The following is a 17164-nucleotide window of genomic DNA, read 5'->3' as shown; positions in this document are numbered from 1 at the left end:
CCTTCTATATGTAAGATATAGAGTCAGATACTTGGGAGTCAGCAGAAAATAATTGACCAAAGTCCTTGTCCCTGCAACACTTGGCTTTCTAACCTTTCCACCATCTTGTCTACTTAGAAAATACCAGCTCATGCTTTAAGATCAGAATTTTAGGCTCAACCTGGAGAGTTCTATGATAACTTAGGGGAAAGTATTAGACCCATTTTTCTCAGATTCCATTATATTTAATTAGCACTGATTTTTCTATTATATAACTTATTGTACATGTGTGTGTTTATGTGTAATGTAATTGTTTATGTGCATCTTTCTCAAAGACCATGAACTGAGACATCTGGAGTCAAATTCATTTTCCATCACTCCAATTGCTGTGTGACACTTAAATTTAGTTTTTACTTAGTCTAGTTTTTTCACCTGTATCTTTGGAATATTAATATCTAACTCAAAATATTTTTGTGGGGTTTACAAGAGAAATGAAAACCTGTTTATGCAAAAACATGTATATGAATATTTAAAGCAGCTTTATTCATACAGATCCAAAACTGGAGGAAGCCACATGTCTTCTGACTGATGAATGGATCATCCATGCTACATTTGTACTATGGAATACTACTCAGCAATAAAAAACTGATGCAGGGAACAACATGGGTGAACATCAAACACATTACGTTTTTTAAAGTATATAATGTAACAGTTTTATTATATTCACAGAGCTGTGTCCATCACTTCAGTCACTTTTAGAACATTGCAGTATGTGCCCACCCCCTCACCAAAAAAACTGGCTCCATTTAGTTGTCAGTTCAGTTCAGTTCAGTCGCTCAGTCGTGTCCAACTTTTTGCGACCCATGAATCACAGCACGCCAGGCCTCCCTGTCCATCACCAACTCCCTGTTCACTCAAACTCATGTCCATCGAGTTGGTGATGCCATCCATCCATCTCATTCTCTGTCATCCCCGTCTCCTCCCACCCCCAATCCCTCCCAGCATCAGACTCTTTTCCAGCGAGTCAACTCGTCGCATGAGGTGGCCAAAGTATTGGTGTTTCAGCTTCACCATCAGTCCTTCCAATGAATACCCAGGGTTGATCTCCTTTAGAATGAACTGATTGGATCTCCTTGCAGTCCAAAGGACTCTCAAGAGTCTTCTCCAGCACCACAGTTCAAAAGCATCAATTCTTTGGCGATCAGCTTTCTTCACAGTCCAACTCTCACGTCCATACATGACCACGGGAAAAACCATAGCCTTGACTAGACGGACCTTGGTTGGCAAAGTAATGTCTCTGCTTTTTAATATGTATCCAGGTTGGTCATAACTTTCCTTCCAAGGAGTAAGCGTCTTTTAATTTTCTGGCTGCAGTCAGCATCTGCAGTGATTTTAGAGCCCAAAAAACTCATCCTCCACCAAATCTGCATTCTCTCAGTCTTAGGGAATCAACTTTGTGCCTCTAGAGATTTGCCTGTTCTGGAATTTTCATATAAATGGAGTCAAACAATATATGACTTTTTGTTACTGGCATCTTTCAGTTCAGTTCAGTTGCTCAGTCGTGTCCAACTCTTTGCGACCCCATGAACCAGCACGCCAGGTCTCCCTGTCCATCACCAACTCCCAGAGTCCACCCAAACCCATGCTCATCGAGTCGATGATGCCATCCAACCATCTCATCCTCTGTCGTCCCCTTCTCCTCCTGCCCTCAATCTTTCCCAGCATATTTTCAAGCTTCATGCATGACATTGCATTTATCAGTACCCTTTTCCTTTTTATTCTTGAATAATAGTCTATTGTATTGATATACACCATTTTACTTATCCATTCATCAGCTGATAAATATTTAGATTGTTTTAATTTTTGACTATTATGATTAATGCACATTTATGTGTAAGTTTTATGTTTTCAGTTTTAAGAAAAATGTAAAACTAAACAGACATTTCTCCAAAGAAGACATAAAGATGGCTAATAAACACATGAAAAAATGCTCAACATCCCTCATCATCAGAGAAATGCAAATCAAAACCACAATGAGATACCATTTCACACCAGTCAGAATGGCTGCTATCCAAAAGTCTACATGCAATAAGTGCTGGAGAGGGTGTGGAGAGAAGGGAACCCTCTTACACTGTTGGTGGGAATGCAAACTGGTACAGCCACTATGGAGAACAGTGTGGAGATTCCTCAGAAAACTGGAAATAGAACTGCCATATGATCCAGCGATCGCACTCCTGGGCATACACACCGAGGAAACCAGAATTGAAAGAGACACATGTACTCCAATGTTCATTGCAGCACTGTTTATAATAGCCAGGACATGGAAGCAACCTAGATGTCCATCTGCAGATGAATGGATAAGAAAGCTTTGGTACATATACACAATGGAGTATTTCTCAGCCATCAAAAAGAATGCATTTGAATCAGTTTTAATGAGGTGGATGAAATTGGAGCCAACTATACAGAGTGAAGTAAGCCAGAAAGAAAAACATCAATACCATATATTAACGCATATATATGGAATTTAGAAAAATGGTAACCTAAACCCTGTATAAGAGACTGCAAAAGAGACATAGGCATTTAGAACAGTCTTTGGGACTCTGTGGGAGAGGGTGAAGGTGGAATGATTGGAGAGAATGGAATTGTAGCATGTATATTATCATAAGTGACCAGTCCAGGTTCGACGCATAAATTTTCCTCTGTTCATTTCTTTGCATTTGTGCTTTTTTAATAAAATTCTTTTTTAGAAATAAAAAAAAAAATAAAATAAAAAATAAAGAGTAAAAAAAAAAAAAAAAAGAAAAATGTACAAACACACACACATATATAACTGAATCACTGGACTATACACCTGAAACTAACACATTGTAAATGAACTATACTTCAGTGTAAAAAAATATATGTATATGACACCAAAACACCAGCAACAATGCAAGCAATAGACTGAAAATTAAAAAAGACAAAACACATGTTAAGTGAAAAATCAAAAGGCCACATACAGTATAATTCCATTTATATGACATCCTGCAAAAACCAAAACAGCAACAGAACAAGACAAGGGGCTGAAGTGAGAGGTGGCTAGTCCTACATATGGGTAAAATGGAACCTTTTGAGACAATGAGCTATTATCTTTGTAGCAGTGGTTGTACAACTGTATTCACTGAACCAAACTCATAGAATGAGCACTGTAGAACGGTGTTAAATGGATGGATGGATAATTGGAAGGAAAAAAAGAAGGAAGAAAAGATGCTCAATTTAAAACTTAAGGGGATTTAATGCCTCCAAACATTTCCAATAGGAAATAGAAATAAATTATTCTCTAATACTTCTCATGGCCTCCCCAAAATATAATCCCATGATAACCTGATACCAAGTGTTCACCAGCTCAGTAGTGCCCCATCAAATTTGCTTTCACTTCTTCCTTACTGTGATCCATTTTTCCTCACTTTTGTTCCTCTGCATTGCGCTTCCTAATAAAAGAACACAACACCTTTTGCCCCAGGCTTTGCTTTCAAAGGAGCTTAGGGTAAAACACTAGGCATGGGTGTAATTGGGTTCTTGCCAAGAGAAACGGGAGCAGAAATGATGTGTGCTACATTTAGTTCTGAGACCTCTGCCTTCGGGTATGCTCTCCTTCATTCTCCCTCTTCCTGTGTCGATTCAGATATGGAGACCCCCTAAGAGATGGCAGCACAGCCACGTGGAAGGAACTTTTTGGCTTCTGGATGATCCTGTGGAGAAAAGAAACTGCCAGCCTGGACAAATCATCCCAGAACTGTTAGATGAGAAAGAAAACAAGTTCTGTATTTTTTAAACCAAGTCTTTTGGGGGTTTCTTTGTTAAAGCAACATAACCTTTACCTAAACAAATATAGAGGGAGTCATACGGTTTCTCAAGCACTCTCTCTGATGATGACTCCTCTAAAAACACGGTGGTCACACATATTATCACTGAAATTGTGACACTTTTAAGGGTTAAGGAGATGCTATGTTAATACTAATGATTTGGGTGTGAGAGGAGTAAAGTGGTCTCCTTTTCTCCTTTTTTAAGATGCTAGAAGTGCTCCCATAAAACTCAAGCCATCTGATCAATATACAAAGAAAGTATGTCCTGGAAATGGTTTCTAGCACATAAAAAGAGTAGAGTGGCTTTCAGCCCTCTTCATGAGGACCTAACCACTATGTATATCATTTTCCTTCCATTGCAAATCCTGTTGCTGGGCAAATTAGGATTAACATCAGACTAAATTCCGCATGCCTCAATTTGATCCCCAATTGACTACTTTTTGTTTTGTTCCATTCCCAGTTCCTTCCCAGACTATTATTGCTACATGAGGCAATGTCGTGTGAGACTGGGCTTACATGAGGCTTGTTATGTTTCAGGCAGACCAGTAGCCCCAGAAAATTTTATCTACAAGCCTATGTTATTCACGTTTAAAAAGACGTTAGTTGGGGAGAGGAAATGTTAGCATTCAGATGCAAGAAATTGTAAAACCATAATCTGCCAAATAAAACTGTTTCCTTGGAGCTAAGTAAATATTCTCCCAGGGACGGACCTGAAGAATCAGACAGCTGCATCTATTTATGGTTTCCCCTCTGTTTCTCTCTCTCCTCTGAGTGGATGAGCTCTGCAGAAAGCAACGGCAGTTTCTTTATAAAGCCTCCCTTTTCCCAGCAAGGGACAGGAGTAGTGCAAGAGAGAAACAGTGATCCAGCTGCCATTGAAATGTTCCGACCATCTGCTTCTTCCTTATTTTTCTTTACTCTTTACATGTTTAAATGTCCTTCCTTATTTATCTGTTTGCAAAAAGTGGGTGGAATTGTCATAATCACATGATCATCATCATCATACTGAATATCTACTCTATGCTAAGCACCATGTTAGTAACTTTAAATTATCTCATGTCAATCTCACAAAGTTTTCATAAAGTATAAATTTTATTATCCCATTTTCTGGATGGTGAAACTGAGGCTTAGAAAGTTTAAGAGAGTTGCCAAAGGCCACATAGCCAATAAGAGGGATGTTCTGAACCTTAAGCCTTTCTCTTTCAAAAGAAATGTGTAATGTGCTGATGAGCCTTCAGAAAAGTTATGAAGTAGGTGCAAGTATGTTTAGTATCTTTCAACTCCCTCTTTTCAAGCCACTGGAACACCTTACTCCTCCATTCTATTTTTCCCAAAACTGTCAAGGATCCTAACAGCTCCAAAAGCATCTTTTCTTATACCATTTGCTTGAATATGGGTCTTGTTGAAAGCAAGACAGTGGAAACATCCAAAATAAATAAATAAATCTTCTAAAGGCTGAACATCAGATCACTCAAGAAAGTAACAGGGAAGATCGCTTTAGGTTAGTGGGTCTCCCCAAGTCTCCTTTGGTGAGTACAGATAGAAAGCTTCTAAAATTTTAACCCTGTACCCTCAGCAAAGTCATGTTCACATGTAAGACTACCTAAGTTAGGCTACCTTTCAAACTTTCCCATTTATTAAAAATTCTTTAAGGCCATTACTATGAGTCCATAGTATTTTGAGGGAGAAAGAAAGCCCAGGTTTTTTCAGACCAATAATACAGGAGAGGTCCAGATACCTGACTTGGCTCTGACTAAGTGAATAAGGTGCTTGTTTTCTCGCAAATAAAAATGTGGTCTTTGGATACACTTCTTTCTCCAATCCCAGGAATATGGCTTCAGTCTCCTATTGAAAATCTAAAGTATTCTAGCCAGAACAACAGTAGACTTTTCTCTTCCTGGATGACAGAGTTGAGTTTGGACAATGATTGTTCTCCTTCCAGAAACAGAGAGAGAAAAGGGAACTTGGAAACTCAGCCAGGTGTTAGCCAGCCTCCTTGGGGGCTTCTCTTCTGCCAGGTCCTGAAATCCCAGGCCTGGAACAAACCCCACTGACTTTTTCCAAAGTTTGGCCTTTATTAGAGAGGTTGAGGCCAGGGATTTTTCCATGCACAGTTCTTTAGCTCCAGAATTCTGGATCTGACCTTCTGGTCCAAGAGAACTTGCATATCCCAACCTCAAAGACATGGTGTGACTATAAAGCATTGAGTTGTTTTTCTTTCCATCTCCTTTTCTTCTTTCCAGAAAGAGAGTTTGAAAAAGAAGAGTATTTGAGATGTTATTTGGCTTAGAAGCAATTTTGTAGAGAAGAATGTCACCCTAGGGGTTTTCCATCATAGGTAAATTTTTCTCCTTTGCTAAATGAATAATTAATGTTGCTTTAATATGGAACTGGCCCTTCATTTAGACAATTTATATGCATGAATGCCCACCCCTTCTTTCTCTCAAAGCAAATGGAGTCTTTTAACCTACTAGGAGGATGGCTTAAAATAAGTAAACATTTGGGTGGTCTGTTGATATTCACAGAGCACATTTGAAATTAACTTATTTGCCTTCTATGAGAAACAGACTTTAATGCTGTTCAAAGAGCTGGAGCCTTGAAATTAGCACAAGTTGTCTCTGTGTGTCCTCTGACTTGCTTAGGTTGTTGCTTCAATGGCAGCATTTACCAAGGAAGGAGGTTGCCAGAACAAGGGACAGAAGGCCAGGAAGAGGTCTCCTATACAGAGTGAAGTTTAAAGATCAGGAGTGAATAGACAGATGAACCATATATTGAAGAACCAGATTCTTAAAATATAGTTATTCTCTCTGTATTCCCACACAGTTATTGTTTGCCCAACTCTGCGGCACAGCTTAGTAGGCTTCATCTGGGGCTCCTTGGCCAGCTAGCTTCAGGCTGGGTTTAACTGTAGAATGATACTGACAGGAAAATCAGAGGGCAGCAAAGAATGAAGTCAGGTTAATTCTGCTCTCCTTCTGTACTGTTTTGTCAGCTCCCCTCTGGCCATGCCTAAGGTTACCTCTTACCTCTTTAGCTCATGGGATGACTGTCTAAACTTGGGGCTATCATAAAATATTGCCATAGATTGGATGGCATGAACAACAAACATTTGTTTTCTGGAGGCTGGAAAGATATACATCAAGGCAGTGGCCACACTGGTGTCTGGTGAAGGAGCACTTCCTGGTTTGCAGATGGTTCTCTTCTCCTTGTATCTTCACATGGCCAACAACAGAAAGAGAAGCAAGATCCCTTTTCTCTTCTTTTTTCCAATTAATTTTTATGGGAGTAGAGTTGATTTACAATGTTTTGTTGGTTTCTGCTGTACAGCCAAGTGAATCGGCTACACATATAAATATGTCCACCGTTTTTAAGATTCTATTCCCATGTAAGTCGACTTCCCTGGTGGCTCAGACAGTAAAGCGTCTGCCTACAATGTGGGAGAGCCAGGTTTGATCCCTAGGTGGGGAAGATCCTCTGGAGAAGGAAATGGCAACCCACTCCAATAGTCTTGCTGGAAAGTCCCATGGATGGAGGAGCTTGGTAGGCTACAGTCCATGGGGTCACAAAGAGTCAGACACGACTGAGCGACTTCACTTCACTTTCCGTGTAAGTGATTACAGAGTATTGAGTAGAGTTCCCTGTGCTATACCATAGGTTCTTATTAGTTATCTGTTCTATATATAGTAGTGTGTATATGTCAATCTCAATCTCCCAATTCATCCCTTCTCTCCCTTATTCCTTGGTAACCATAGGTTTGTTTCCTCTGTGACTCTTATCTCTCTATAGACTCTGCATCTTTATTTCCTATATCTGTTTTATAAATAGGTTTATTTGTACCATTTTTTACATTCCATATACGAGTCAGTCAGTTCAGTCGCTCAGTCGTGTCCGACTCTTTGCAACCCCATGAATCACAGCATGCCAGGCCTCCCTGTCCATCACCAACTCCCAGAGTTCACCCAAACTCATGTCCATCAAGTCGGTGATGCCATCTGACCATCTCATTCTCTGTCGTCCCCTTCTCCTTCCGCCCCCAATCCCTCCCAGCATCAGAGTCTTTTCCAGTGAGTCAACTCGTCGCATGAGGTGGCCAAAGTATTGGAGTTTCAGCTTTAGCATCAGTCCTTCCAATGAACACCCAGGATTGATCTCCTTTAGAATGGGTGATATCATGCTACTTGTCTTTCTCTGACTTCCTTCACTCAGTTTGATAATCTCTAGGTCCATCCATGTTGCTGCAAGTCACATTATTTCATTCTTTCTCATGGCTGAGTAATATTCCACTATAAATATGTACCATATCTCCTTTATCCATTCCTCTGCCAATGGACATTTAGGTTGCTTCTATGTCTTGGCTATTGTAAATAGTGCTGCAGTGAACATTGGGGTGCATGTATCTTCAAATTGTGATTTTTCTCTGTATATATGCCTAGGAGTGAAGTTGCTGGATCATATGGCAAGTCTATTTTTAGTTTTTTAAGGAAACTTTCTCTTCTTCAGTTTAGTTCAGTCGCTCCGTCGTGTCCGACTCTTTGCGACCCCATGAATCACAGCACGCCAGGCCTCCCTGTCCATCACCAACTCCCGGAGTTCACTCAAACTCATGTCCATCGAGTCAGTGATGCTATCCAGCCATCTCATTCTCTGTCATCCCCTTCTCCTCTTGCCCCCAATCCCTCCCAGCATCAGAGTCTTTTCCAGTGAGTCAACTCGTCGCATGAGGTGGCCAAAGTATTGGAGCTTCAGCTTTAGCATCAGTCCTTCCAATGAACACCCAGGATTGATCTCCTCTAGAATGGACTGGTTGGATCTCCTTGCAGTCTTAGAAAGGCACTAATCTCATTTATGAGGATTCCACACACATGATGCAGTTACCTCCTCATTCCATCATATGGGTGGTTCAGGTTTCAACATAGGAATTTGGGGGGATTATAACATTCAGTCCATAGGAATGATCATGATTACTTAGGTTTGCTAGTTTCTGGGTGCCTCACCACTTCTTGTTTCATCAAGCCCACACCAACTTTGGGGTTGATAGTACATCCTGTTTATTGCTAGGGTCCTGATAAATTACACAGATAGCTTTTATTCAATTAGCCTAAAAAAATGCTAGAAATTGATCTCCTTATAATGACCTCAGTGTTGGATCAGTAGTAATAACAGTGAGATCCAGCACTTATTAAATGCTTTCCATGTTCCCACATACTATGCTAAGCACCATATATGAAGAATTATAGAAGTAGAGACCAGACAGTTATTTTTTTGTTGTTGTTTTTGTTTTTGTTTTTTTTTGGTAATTAATTTATTTTTTATTGGAGGCAAATTATTTTACAATATTATATTGGTTGGTTTTGCCATACATTGACATGAATTCGCCCCAGGTTTACATAAGTTCCCCCTCCTGAACCCCCCTCCCACCTCCCTCCTCCCTTTATCCTCCCTCTGGGTCATCCCCGCATGCCAGCCCCGAGCATCCTATAACATGCATCGACCCTGAACTAGTGATTCATTTCACATATGACAACATACGTGTTTCAATGCCATTCTCCTAAATCATCCCACCCTCACCCTCTCCCACAGAGTCCCAAAGACTGTTCTATACATCTGTGTCTCTTTTGCTGTCTCGTATACAGGGTTATCATTTGCATCTTTCTAAATTCCATATATATGTCTTAGTATACTGTATTGGTGTTTTTCTTTCTGGCTTACTTCACTCTGTATAATAGGCTCCAGTTTCATCCACCTCATTAGAACTGATTCAAATGTATTCTTTTTAATGGCTGAATAATACTCCATTCTGTATATGTACCAAAGCTTTCTTATCCATTCGTCTGCAGATGGACATCTACGTTGCTTCCACAGACAGTTATTTTTGAAATAATAGGCTGCAGAAGGCAGAAACAGTTAATAGGCACTAAGGCCAAAGTCTATTTAAGTCCAAAGAAAGTGATCCTTTAAGTAATAATATTAAATATTACTTTTATTAATTCTGAATATTAATGAAAATAATATTAAACGATCCCTTAAGGGCACTGGGTAAATGTGGGTAAGATTATTTTCACAAAAACTTCTCTTCACTTAATACCTGCTATAAATATCTTTACCATCAATTGTCATGGGATCAAAAGATTGTCATGAATCAAAAGACAGATTCATATCTGTCTATCCTTCCCTCTTTACTCCTCTCTGAGGAATCCAGAGGCACACAAATGACATCCTACACTATGGTCAGGAACCTGGGTTATGTCTTCTTGGGGGTGGGATTTGGGAACAGGGGTTTCAAAGCTCCCAGGAAGACTCTGGGAATCTTCAGGATTTTGACCTCTTATGATTGACTCTGTGTGCCTGAATTTGCTTATGACCCTCTCTGGGGTCCTCTCTATTCTAACAGGTAAATTGCTTCAAATGTATGCATTCTCTCAGAAGGAAGAGGAAAAGAAAGAAGTTAGGATGGGATTTGGGGCAGGGAATAGAAAGAGGTTGTGTGACTGTGTCATACATTGAATCTTTGTTCTTTCCTCCTTTCTTTTACCAAAAATAATTGTCCATACTGAAAGTTCTGATAAGTTGTTGGGTCATGTTCAGGCATTGCCCGGGTGGTATTGGTATTGATATTGGTGGTATATGTGTGCTTCTGTGAGAGGGTGTGTATTTTGTCTGACACTCTTAATTCCTCATAGTCAACTAAAATTAGGTGTAAGAGCTTTTCCTAGTAGTATTTGGGAAAATTGAACCCACAGCCCATTATCTGTCACAGACGTAATCCTGATCAAAAGCTGAGCTTACCAAGAAGAAGTCAAGATAAATGTGAAACATCTTTTCTGGAAGAATGTGAGAGGAAATTATGTTCAAATTAAAAAGAAATGAATCATGGATAAAAATGTAGAATTCACATGAATTTCAACATCACATGGGAGCCAGCCTTAAATGATGCATTTTCTACTATTAACTGTATGAAATGCTCCTAGGTATCCCAGGCTTGACAACAATAAACAGTTAACATTTATTGGAGTCCTTACTGTGTACCAGAATTTAATCATTATGCCAGCCCTATGATCTACATGTTATTACTTTCATTTTATAGATGAGGAAACAGAGGCTCAGAGAAGCTGAGTAATTTTCCCTAGATCACACAGCTAGTATGTAGCAGAATGCTGACTTAATATTAAATATTAACTTGAGTCCCTGTGTATTCAACTGCTTGTTTTATTTTTACTTATATAGTTCTATGAGCTTATTGGAAGGACTGATGCTAAAGCTCAAACTGCAGTACTTTGGCCACCTCATGCGACGAGTTGACTCATTGGAAAAGACTCTGATGCTAGGAGGGATTGGGGGTGAGAGGAGACGGGGACGACAGAGAATGAGATGGCTGGATGGCATCACCGACTCGATGGACATGAGTTCGAGTGAACTCCGGGAGTTGGTGATGGACAGGGAGGCCTGGCGTGCTGTGGTTCATGGGGTCGCAAAGAGTCGGACACGACTGAGCGACTGAACTGAACTGATGAGCTCATTAATAAAAAAATCCAACCATATAGTATTAGACAAAGTAAAAGGGAGAAAGTTTCCAGCTTTCTCAACCTTTTCACTTCTGTTTTCTTTCTACTTCCTTCTTGTGTGTTATCTTGGCAGTGACTTCTGTGGACCTTGTCCAATATTTTATAAGCCTAGACTGTTTTTGTTTTTTTTTTTAACTCACAATGATTCTGACTGGTCACACTTAAAGAAAAAAAGAATTTATTTTATTTTTGGTTGCACTAGATCTTTGTTGTTGCATGTGGGCTTTCTCTGGTTGCAGAGCGGGGGCTACTCTTCATTGTGGTATACAGGCATCTCACTGTGGTGGCTTCTCTTGTTGCAGAGTGCAGGCTCTAGGCACACAGGCTTCAGTAGTTGTGGCACAGAGATTTAGTTGCTCCGGGGCATGTGGAGTTTTCCCCGACCAGAGATCAAATCCATGTCCCCTGTGTTGGCGGGTGGATCCTTATCCACTGTACCATCAGAGGAGTCCTAAGCCTAATCTCTGCTATCCTGCTGCATTGTTGGAAAAGTTGAGATGCATTCACACAAATTTTGCCAAGAGAACAATGTGCCCAATATTAAACTTCAGTCAGTTCAGTTCAGTCGCTCAGTAGTGTCCAACTCTTTGCGACCCCATGAATCACAGCACGCCTGGCCTCCCTGTCCATCACCAACTCCCAGAGTTCACTCAAACTCATGTCCATCAAGTTGGTGATCCCATCCAGCCATCTCACTGTCCTCCCCTTCTCCTCCCGCCCCCAATCTTTCCCAGCATCAGAGTCTTTTCCAGTGAGTCAACTCGTTGCATGAGGTGGCCAAAGTATTGGAGTTTCAGCTTCAGCATCAGTCCCTCCAATGAACACCCAGGATTGATCTCCTTGAGAATGAACTGGTTGGATCTCCTTGCAGTCCAAGGGACTCTCAAGAGTCTTCTCCAACACACAGTTCAAAAGCATCAATTCTTCAGTGATCGGCTTTCTTCACAGTCCAACTCTCACATCCATACATGACAACTGGAAAAACCATAGCCTTGACTAGACGGACCTTGGTTGGCAAAGTAATGTCTCTGCTTTTTAATATGCTATCTAGGTTGGTCATAACTTTCCTTCCAAGGAGTAAGTGTCTTTTAATTTCATGGCTGCAGTCAGCATCCGCAGTGATTTTGGAGCCCCAAAAAATAAAGTCTGACACTGTTTCCACTGTTTCCCCATCTATTTCCCATGAAGTGATGGGACCAGATGCCATGATCTTTGTTTTCTGAATGTTGAGCTTCAAGCCAACCTTTTCACTCTCCTCTTTCACTTTCCTCAAGAGGCTTTTTAGTTCCTTTTCACTCTCTGCCATAAGTGTCATCTGCATATCTGAGGTTATTGATATTTCTCTCGGCAATCTTGATTCCAGCTTGTGCTTCTTCCAGCCCAGCGTTCCTCATGATGTACTCTGCATATAAGTTAAATAAGCAGGGTCAATATACAACCTTGACGTACTCCTTTTCCTATTCGGAACCAGTCTGTTGTTCCATGTCCAGTTCTAACTGCTGTTTAGACCGTGTTTAAATAAAAATCTTACTGAGTACATCTGTTCAATCCCCTTGTCAGAGTACAATTTAAAAGTTAGAAATGTAATACTTTCAAATGTATCGTGGATAAATGTCAATGATTTCTCTAAGTCAGTAACAAGATATATAGCAGGATGACAGAGTTGATCTAAGGGACAATATAAGAAAAATGATATATATTTAGTCAATTAAAAATGCTGGAACAGGATTGCAAATTTAGAAATAAACATTAATTTTCTTGTAATAAAACCATAACTTGTACAGTTATCTGTTATTCTGGACAAAAGTTATTTGCGTCTCTAGGAAAAAAGCTGTTTTAAAATTTATCTGTCTTCTATCAATGGACATCTAACTTTACAGAGTCTCAACTCTAATTAACAGTAACTTTTAAGGCAGTATTACCGTCCCTTAGAACAGCTGTCCAACAGAACTTTCTCCCATGATGGAAATATTCTTTATCTGAACTGTCTAATATGGTACCCTCTAGCCTCATGTCTCCACTGAACATTTGAAATGTGGTTAGAGTGACCAAAGAACTAACTTTGAATTTAATTTTAATTCTGGTTTGACTTGAAAGAGTCTATGGCTAGCGGCTATTATAATTGATCAGTGCAGCGCTGGAGCAACAAACGACCTTTAGGTGGGCTCAGTAGAACAGTGAACATGGCTTTTAAAAAGCCCATGGTAAATTTTTGGCTTATTTCTAAGTTTGGGGGCATTGTTCTCAATACCCTTGCCCCTCCTACACTTCCCCCATTAATCTTTATTTTTCTTTCTTTACTGTGAGAATCAGGAAGGGAACACTCTGTTTCTTGCCCACTGATGGCTCCAGTCCAGCTCTCAGATGAGACTCATGACCCCTCTGAGGACTGAGCACGCAGTCCCCGGGCACAGCCGTCAGGAGGGACGTCCATGCGGCTGCAGTCTAAGAGAGCTGACGTGTTCGCCTGCCAAGCTGAGGAATAAATGTCAAGAGAAAAGCCCTTGAAAATGATTCTCATCCTCCTTTTCCATCACAAACAGCCCAAAATGAACTGTTCTCAAATGTTGAACTGTAATATTCATCGTGGTTGAGAAAGGTTTCTGGTAAGAGGATTCTGGGGTAAATAGGTTGCTAGGATTTAATTGATTATCAATGAAATTCCCAGAGCAATCTCTCGTACAGGAAATAGGCTCATGTGACCTTAAAAAAGGAAGTATGCTATCTTTATGATAAGGTGATTCAAGAGTGATTTTTTGTTGATTTATTTTGGAAGAGCCATTTATACAATGACTGAGATTAAAAGAGAGAGAGAAGCCTTTGCTGGTTTCTGGTTTACCTTACTTAGAAGGGGACAGATAAGTTAATTGTATCTTAGAAAAAAATTAACTGCTGTGTATTGCTGGCTCTCTCAAGCCATTTTTACTTCTCTTATGTTGATAGACTCTCACTGCCAATTCCTAAAGACTTTAACAATCCATAGATGGAGTTAATACCTTCTTCAATGCCCCCTTCATGCGTTCTCAGCATCAGGACCTAATAAGTAGTAATGTCTGGGTTGCTCTGTTCTGAAGATTGCCTGCCACTACCTTGGTGCACTGCCCTGGATTTGCAGTAATCTGAGGGGATTCAAGGCTCAAAGATTCAGAGATTGGAATCATTTTTCCAGCTCTGGAAACCTCTGTCACTCTGAGTTCTTTAATCTTCCCATATTTTTTTATTCCCCCCAATAACTGAAACCTTTACTGGAAGGTCAAGTAACTTTGCTGTAAATTACTAGAGAATCCAGGAAAAAAAGGTAGGAAGGGAAACTTGATTGCTCTCAGTCTTGAATTTTTACCCTTTTAATTCTGTAAGCCCCTTGAACTTAAAAAGGCATATAGAAACATATATAACTTACATAAACCAGAATACCCATTGATTTCTTGAGCTAACTGATGGCTAACTAGAAATGAATTTTTTGTCTCACTGCTGTTTTTCAAAAGCTTTCTGAAGAGTATGTTCATTTTCCTGCCTTATTAGTCCCAGTAAACCTAACATATCATATTGACTTTAATATCATACACAGTACTATGCCTGGAACTCGTCATTTTCTGCTGGAGTTCTCACCATCATTTACCTTTTTGAATATTGGACACTGAGTTGAATGTTCCAGTTATTTGAAAATATCCCCTTGAACACATTGGGCAAATCTTTTGAAATCAACTTGCATTATCATCTCTCTTTTTTTTTTTTTTTCTTTTTTGATTCAGGCAAGGTTTACTGAGTGTTTACTATGAGCCAGGCATTGTGCTAAGTGCTTTGAATGCTCTCAACATTGAGTTAGTGGTAGTTTTCTCTCTAGTAAAGATGAAGAAACTAAAGTTCAGAGAAGTCAGTGACTTATTCAAGGTTACTCAACTAGTAAGTAATGAAACCATGACTCAAACCATGACTCAGACACCTCAAAAGACATGCTTAACTGCACAAACTTGTTCACAGCTCACAAAAGTCTCAACATCTATTCCCTGCTCTGAGTGTTACAGACTAAATAGTTGTTTGACCTCTCTAATGATTTATGTTCTTACTGGAAAAATAAGGGTCATAACATTTCTCTTCCAAGGTTGGGTACTGAAACTTAAGAAGTGTTAAGCACATGCAATCTGTTATTATTTTAATATGTTCATTAGTTAGTAACTTCTTTGGTGAATTGGATTCCAGTAAATCAATATGTCCTGCTTAGATTATAGGTGGAAATTCTCACTATCCTCCATAGGGAAGAAATTGGTTTAAGACCTCCCAGCTTTGGATTTGATTCAGTGTGACCTAGTGATTGAATTACCACAAAGAGATCAACTTAAAGGTGGTTTGGTCAATGAAATAGCCAATCCCTTCTTGCCTGGAGAATCCCAGGGATGGGGGAGCCTGGTGGGCTTCCGTCTATGGGGTCACACAGAGTCGAACACGACTGAGGTGACTTAGCAGCAGCAGCAGCAGCCCCAAATACTGGTCCCAGTTTCAACTTTCTTGCTTGTTTCACAAAGTATACAAACATTCAATTATCTAAATAATTCTCTTGCTAGTCTTTGAGAGTCTCTTTTATAGTATTCATTTTTTATCACATTTTAGGTAAGCTTTGGAGAAAAATTAGTATGACTTTGAAGGGGCTCACAGTAATCTTTTTGCCTTTTATCAAATTTTGGGTAATTTTTCTGAACAACTTTTCCTCTCCTACATTTTTATTTCTATCCCAACTACTGGGATAGTTTTCCTACTTTTGAAAGGGACTTTTTATGATTTGGGACACTCTTCTGACACAGAGCAAAAAAGAGCAAAATGGATTTAAAATAGATCAATTCTGTATCGGTCTTGTGTTCTTTGAGAACTCTAATGCAATGTGCCTCCAAGCAGAGAGATACCATTAAGAAATAACCTTGCCCGCTAAAAGTGGCCTTGCTAGGGTGACTTTTTTTTTTTGAGAAGCATTAAAATTCAACATTTCAAGGATTTGTTCTACATGGTATTGTTATATAACTTTACATTTTCCCCTTCCATTAAAAATCCTTTCCCAGTCCAAACAATGATTTCTTTAAGTAAAAATGTAGAGAAAATGATTAAGTCACTTGGAGCTGAACTTCCAGGCAGCTTTGCTAAATATTCATGATGTTTAATTTTTAAATTTCTCTGAAATGGAATTCCACAGAGACATCAGAATTCATCATCTAAGAGGCAAATCAGTCAAACGTATACACAGATATTATCAGAGAATAAGATCCTCATGGCATGCATTCCTGAATGAGCCACTTTTGAAGATAGGATGATAAGGTCTGCACTATCAGATAACTTACCACTGGCTAGAGGATACTGAAAGTTGCTACCTCTATGAAAATTTGTACAAACAAAACAAGGAGATGCCTGGGACTGATTGGGTGGAGGAGAAGCCAAGTCAAACTCTTCACCTTTCTGTCTGTCTGGCTCTTTTTGCTTCTTTTCTTTAAACTACTTTTCAGTCAGTGAAACAATAAACTTAACCAAGTCACAACCCTAGATGCATTGCAAAGGCGAGAGTCAAAATTCTATTTAGTTCTCATTTTCAAACCCCTGACCCCAATGTCTGAGACATACTGGCAACAAACAAGGAGCAATAATAATTAAACAAAAAACAACAACAAAAAAATATAAAACCCAGAAACATTTAGCTTGGATTTCACATTGGGAGAGGTTAAATAAAATCCTGGTCAAAGAAGTATATATCTAGTAAACCTACTTGTTACCATTATAAACTTACTATTAAAAATC

General features: G+C 39.5%; 1 long non-coding RNA gene across 6 annotated transcripts in view; it reads right to left on the bottom strand.

Moving 5' to 3' along the window:
* The window catches only part of LOC129547992 (uncharacterized), a 438730-nt gene that overhangs the window by 192714 nt on the left and 228852 nt on the right, over positions 1-17164 (bottom strand). Inside the window, exon 3 of one of the 6 annotated variants that reach the window (XR_008684186.2) lies at positions 9416-12788. The exons of the other annotated variants lie outside the window; for them this stretch is intronic. This is a non-coding gene — a long non-coding RNA (uncharacterized LOC129547992). Of the gene's footprint in view, positions 1-9415; positions 12789-17164 lie in introns of those variants that run through there. 6 annotated transcript variants of the gene reach the window in all.

This window comes from Moschus berezovskii, chromosome 24, assembly GCF_049115385.1.
Source record: "Moschus berezovskii isolate FMDL1 chromosome 24, NW_MosBer_1.0, whole genome shotgun sequence".
NCBI classification, from domain to species: domain Eukaryota; kingdom Metazoa; phylum Chordata; class Mammalia; order Artiodactyla; family Moschidae; genus Moschus; species Moschus berezovskii.
Note: the sequence above shows the minus strand (reverse complement) of the source record. Positions and strands in the feature narration are given on the sequence as shown.